This window comes from Hemicordylus capensis, chromosome 5 (genome assembly GCF_027244095.1).
Source record: "Hemicordylus capensis ecotype Gifberg chromosome 5, rHemCap1.1.pri, whole genome shotgun sequence".
NCBI lineage: Eukaryota > Metazoa > Chordata > Lepidosauria > Squamata > Cordylidae > Hemicordylus > Hemicordylus capensis.
Genome location: NC_069661.1, coordinates 96754234 through 96760402, shown reverse-complemented (window position 1 = coordinate 96760402; position 6169 = coordinate 96754234). Strand labels below are relative to the sequence as shown.

Here is a 6169-nt window from a genome sequence, read left to right as displayed (position 1 = left end):
GAGAAGGACCATGCTCCTGGACAGCAACTTGTGGCCGGAGGAACCTGGCTTCTTTTACTCTGTAAAGTACTGTGTGTGCAGTGCTTGTGCTAAACGAATTCATACATACACCTGTAATAGAACAAGCAATGTTGTCATTTTCAATAGAATTCAGCTCCAAAAAGAAAAGGGGAAAAGCAGTCACCATTTAGAACAGAGTTTCTTTAAAACACATAATGCTTTTGGGCAGAGGTATGTATGGTAGTTGGGAAATCAGAATACCTCACAATTGATTTCAAGCAAACTCGCTGTTTCCTAGATCATGAAGGAACTTCTGCCCTCTTCATGTTGGAAGGGTTGGGGAGAGTACTTTTAAGTCCCTGCAAGAGGTGGATTCAAGAATCAGCAGGTAGGCAATAGGAACCTAGAGTGACAGGCAAGACATCTGGATTCTGCACATATCACAATGCAGCTGGAGGAAAGGCTCTTCTTATCTGGTGGGCCACTGTGCGAAACAGGGTGCTGGACTAGATGGGCCTGATCCAGCAGGGCTGTTCTTATGTTTTTAAGGCTAATTTCAGCAAGGCGGATAACCTAGAGCGTTGCTTCACCATTGATCCCCTATGCGGGGGTGTTGAATACTGTTGCAGAAAGGAATGTGGCCTTGGTCACACTTCCCTGGAGATCAGCTCCTGTGTAGAGGAGTAGTGCTCTGGTTCTGAGGCATACATTCCAGTGATGTGACAACTTCCAAACTACTCACTGTGTGCTGCCACTGGGGCTGATAAACACATGATGCCAGAGCAAGAGAGAATTTCTGGGGAGGAGTCATGGGTATTAGAGGATCTCAGAAAGGTGACTTTCCCAGGGGCAGGTAACCATGGAAACATGATGCCTGCCAGTTTCTCTCCCTCCACAGTGGTTGTAATGTTGGGCTGTGCCCTAAGTTGTAGCAGAGAGTCCAACACACAAGAATCCGTATTTATGGAAGACAGTTTTATTACTAAGAAGGAGAGATGATGAAGACAACACAGCCCTGCCACATAAGGCCCCCAGAGATGCAAAAGCCTGCCTCTCCCCAAAGGCAAGCTCCTTAAGTATCTTTCATGAACTATCCTTATCTTTCATGAACTACCTTAAGTATCTTTCATGAACCCAACAATTCCATTTAAAGTAAAACATACATCACAGTGGTGATTCCTAAAGGAAAACTTTTCCCTGTGCCTGAGATGGTTTAGGCGGGAGAGGGTTTCCTTACCACCACTCTCAGAATACTGCTGCATGCCCCAGGATTTCTTCAGAAGCTTCTGAGTCACGGTGCTGGGCCATGATATGATATCTGCACTCCATCCTATACTTTCCATTGCTATAATCATGCGTAAAAAGTGAATGATGTATTGCCTACTCCAGCTGTATGTTTTACCACTTAGGTCAGTAATGGATAAGTGACCTAGTAGCTTTTTCACATGATATTGCATGGAGCAGAGAGTGTCAATCCCAGAATGTTAACCATACCTACTCATCCTTCCCTTGCCATTCTTCTCCTGTGAGCTGATAAGGATGACCAAGGGCCTTTTAGCGTGTTTTACATCAAAGGCTGATGAAGGGTTCTGACAGCCTGGATGCCTGTGCTGTAAATAAACCATTAATCACACTGCCATTCCATAGAACAAACCCTTCCCAGAGGGCATGAACCTTCTCCAGGTCACTAATATAAACCACATCTTCCCTTGTCCAGGAGTGAATTAGTGGGGTGGCTGTAATGTCAATGCTCTCAAGGTGGGCTTGCTCCATGTCAGAGTGACACGCCATTACTTTCATTTGAATGTGCAGGTCAGTGTTATGATCTACATGATTATGCATGGTCAGTTAATGTGGGGAGTTTCAGCAAATTAACTAAATTAAGAATAAGTCTGGTGTTGGAAAGACACTAAAATGCCCTCAAAAGAAGACTGGTTGATAAAAATTTTGGAATATGCCGAGATGGCAAAGCTTAGAGCACTTATAAGAGACAAAAATGTGGAATGTTTCAAAGAAGATTGGGAACCATTTTTGCTTTACTTAAAGAATTTTTTTCTAATATGGACTTTTCAGTAAGGTTTGAAAGAGAGTAATATAACAGCAGGTTGGGTTGGGTAAAATCGAGTAGTATTGTGAAGTATGTATATTTTGAATTATTATAGCAATGGTTTATATGTATAGTTATTGTGAACTGTGTAGATAGGCAAGCGGGAAGTCAATATTTACTTATGTGTAGAATTAGATAAATGAATGAATTTGAATGTAAAAGCTACTGTAAAATCCAATAAAATTTTAAAATAATAATAATAAAAAGAATAAGTCTGGTGGAATGTGCACAGAAGTGTTTTGGTTTAGTAATGTAACAAAACAAAACAGAAAATTCTTTCTTGCCATACAGAATAAAGATGAAGGACATAAAACAATCATTTAAAGCAAAGGATTTCAGATGCTGGCATGGTGACCCACCCTCAAGTCAACGAAGCTTCTCTGAGTCACAGTGTGTGTGTATGTGTGTAAATATTTAAATGCTACTGATATTTTACATCTTGGGCAGGATCCAGATTAAGTTAGTCATGACTAAGTCCAATTGAAATGAACGGGATGTAAAGATAGTCTTGCCCCATGAATGCCCCAGGAAAGGGCATAGAAATTCCACAGTCACAGATGTGAAGAACAAGGTTTTGTGGCACCTTCATGACCAACAGATTTATTGTGACATGACCTTTTTGTGGACTGATGTGGGCTCTAGTCCACAAAAGCTTTTTGCCACAATAAATCTGTTGGTCATTAAAGTGCCATAAGACTCCTTTTTGGGTAGTTGTTGTAACAGACTACCTTGCTGAAATACTCACAGAAATATCTATTGCAGGGGTTGCTAACTTGAGGCTCTCCAGGTGCTGTTGGACTACAACTCCCACAGGGGCGTAGCTATAATTGAACAAAAGTGTTCAAAGAACACAGGCCCCCAGCTCCTGAGGGCCCTCCAGCTCCATCCCTCTCTATTTTCTTCATTGTCTCCCTCACTCTGGGGGGCTGCCCGAGAGAGGGATGAACACAGGCCCCCTCTCCCCTAGCTACACCCCTGACCATCACCCATAGTTGCAATAAATTGTAGTGGGGAGTGATGGGAGTTGTAGTCCAGCAGCTGCTGGAGAGCCTAAGGTTGGCTCTACTAGATTGCATAGAGAAAGGGGGAAGTTCTGCAGTCCTAGAAACTAATGAGTGAAGGGCCCGCTTGCCCCCTGTCCTAGAGCCTGAAGGTATTATTCAGGATTAGGGGAACAACTGACCTTCACCAGAGGCTATCCTATTGCAGTCACTTGCTCTTGCTCCTGCCTTCCATGGTTGTGAGCTGGTTCTGAGGATCAAAGCAATGGTCATTTCCTGTCTTGCCATGACTAGGAACTGTACTAATCGTCCACCAGTTTCATTTGGGGGCACAATATGTGGGTCTGAGGGGCCCCACAGTTATTTGCTATAAATCCCCAATCCCTTCCTCTTATTCCCCTTGTCTTTCTCCTTCAGTTATAGGGCAGTCCTTACTACTTGGGCATACTGCACTGTTTTCATAGTCAAGCTCAAGGTTCCTGTTTACTGGAGTGTCACCTTATGATGGAGCAGAAGCTGCAGGGGGTGCTTCTGCGAGAACCCCCATTTTTATCAGGGCCACAGTAGTTTGAAATGTTGCTCTCAGACCCCAGAGTTTTGTTTTTTGTTTTAAATCATCTAATTTACTACATATTTTCTCATTTCCTTGTGAAAGCATAGAAAGAAAACATAAATCTCTGAGCTGTTCAAAAATTCTGGCAGCAGCACCCTTTCCATCACTGGGGAAAAGTATCACCCCACAGGTTGCCTGGCTTGGGCCTGAGACCAAGGAGTACACTGTTCCCCCTGGGAACAGCATGACTCTCGCTACCTAAGGTATTTGGAACAGATGACCAGTTGCCCAAACAGGTATCCTTCTGCAGAGGAGTAGGCAGCACTATTTCATGAACTTATTCATTAGCTATATCTGCAGGGCTAAGATAGGTTGGTGAAATAAGGTTAAGAGGTATACTGCAATACATTCTTCCTACTGCCCTACAGAGAAAACAGACTCAAAGGATGTTGCTAAAGGGGAATAATAGTCCAGCATGGATTTCTGATTCAGCTGCATAGGGGTTGTATTCCTTGGAATAAAAGCTCGTCATGACCATAATGACACAATACAAATGACTAAAACTTGATAACTAAAACCTATCAAAAAGAAGACTAAATGGCCACAAGGAGATTTAGTAAAACAAGAATATTCTTCATTAATTGTTCACAAAAGTTAGATTATTTAAGAATGTCTCCTCACTTTTAAATAACACCAAATGTGAATGACTGCAGTAAACATGAGAATAACAGTATTATGAAGGGGAAAGGCACATGCTTAAAACCAAGTAATAAAATAGGAAACCCTCACAACTGCAGAATGACATAAAGCTCCAATTAGGACTGTGGCAAGTCTCAACTTGAAGCTGTATCCTTCTGGCTGAGATACCCTGGCTGATAGCCAAGGTACAAGAGTCTTTTGGCTCTCACCCTTCAGCTCTCACCAGAGACTCGTACCTCAGGTCAATACAACCCAATACATATGTGTATATGTCAATACACATATACCTGCAAAGCGAGAGGAATGAATACACTCTTAGGGCCAGCACAGTTCTGAGGAACTTCCTTCCTTCCTTCCTTCCTTGCTTCCTTCCCCTTTTCCCCATGTTCACTGTACTGCTACTGCTTCTGTGCAATGTTTCTGGTCTGCTTCTTCTGGGGAATCGTTACACAGGTGTTTTCAAACCAGCTGGGAATCGCATAGTGAACATGTTATGATGACTCTATATTATTATTATTATTATTATTATTATTATTAATTTATATACTGTTTTTCAACAGAAAAGTTCTCAAAGCGGTTTACAAAGAAAGAAGATGGTTCCCTGACCCCAAAGGATTACAATCCTTTTAAAGAAATAGAAGATAGATACCAACAACAGCCACTAGAGAACAGTATGCTGGAGTTCATAGTCAATTGCTGATTCAAGACCAGCACAAGGCCAACTGAGAGTGAGGCTAATGCTTCTTGTCCTCCTAAATTTGAATGAGTGAACACTTGCACCATGTTCAGGGGCATGTGAAAGTATATAGTCATTCAGAATGAGGGCAAGAAGCATTACTCCCATTCTCAATGAGCTTTGTGGTAGACTCACACAGCCAACCTTTTCAGTTCCTGAAAATTTCAGGCGAGGGGGATGGCTGAGTGCAGTTTTTGCTATTGAAAAATGTTTTTGTGAAAACCACATTTCCCATGCTTCCTGCTAAATCCTAGGCACTGCTGATGCCATGCTTAATGTGAACCTTGTACTACTTAAATCTAAGCTCCTGTTTTCTGTTAGCATATCTTAAGTTCTGCTTAAAGCAAAATTGAAATCATAAGAAGACCAAGAAGAGAGAAAACAAAGAAGTTGGTTTCAATCAGTGTATAAAATACTTAAGGAAAAAAGGAAAAAGAGATTGGTCTAACGCAATTGATGATCCCTCTGGGAATTACACTGGATGTGTTAAGAGAATTCCCACCACCCCTACAGACCTTAATCAATTTAACTGGTTGTGTCTGTTTTTAGATTTACAAATGAAATACAATACTGCAGAGTATGAGTTTTTTACATCAGACAGTTTTGTCAAGCTGAAATCTGTCTAGCTAAAACAACACCTGTAGAGTTGATCTGTTTAAATTAGGGCTGTCATCTCATTAAGGGTAATTCAGTTGGTTGTCTGGCTTTTAACTGATTAAGTAGTTATACTCAAACACTGGGGCTATTCTTATGATCACAAAAATTGGGCTAGGAAAATCCTAGCCCAATTTTTGTGATCTTCACAACCACCAGGCTCGCAGCCGAGCCCGGTGGTTCTGGAGCGGCTAACCCGCTCCTATAGCCTGCCCCTTAGCCCGGGTTTGCAGAGCGAGCATTCCGCAAACCTGGGCTATCTGCTCGTGAGTAGCTGCGGTGTAGCTCCGCGCCTCGGCAACTCGCAAGTAGACCCCCAGCCGGGGGGCTTAAAAGCAGCCTCCCGGCTCAAGGGTCTCCCCAGTATGCCCTGCACGCTCATGCAGGGCATACTGGGGTTTCCGGGGCCACGCAGCCCC

General features: G+C 42.7%; 1 long non-coding RNA gene across 1 annotated transcript; it reads left to right on the top strand.

The window, feature by feature from the left end:
- The first annotated feature begins 306 nt into the window (after positions 1 to 306).
- Positions 307 to 5694, top strand: LOC128328390 (uncharacterized). The gene is made up of 3 exons (XR_008309181.1): positions 307 to 388; positions 2399 to 2505; positions 4921 to 5694. It is a non-coding gene; the product is annotated as an uncharacterized LOC128328390 (long non-coding RNA).
- The last annotated feature ends 475 nt before the right edge of the window (positions 5695 to 6169 follow it).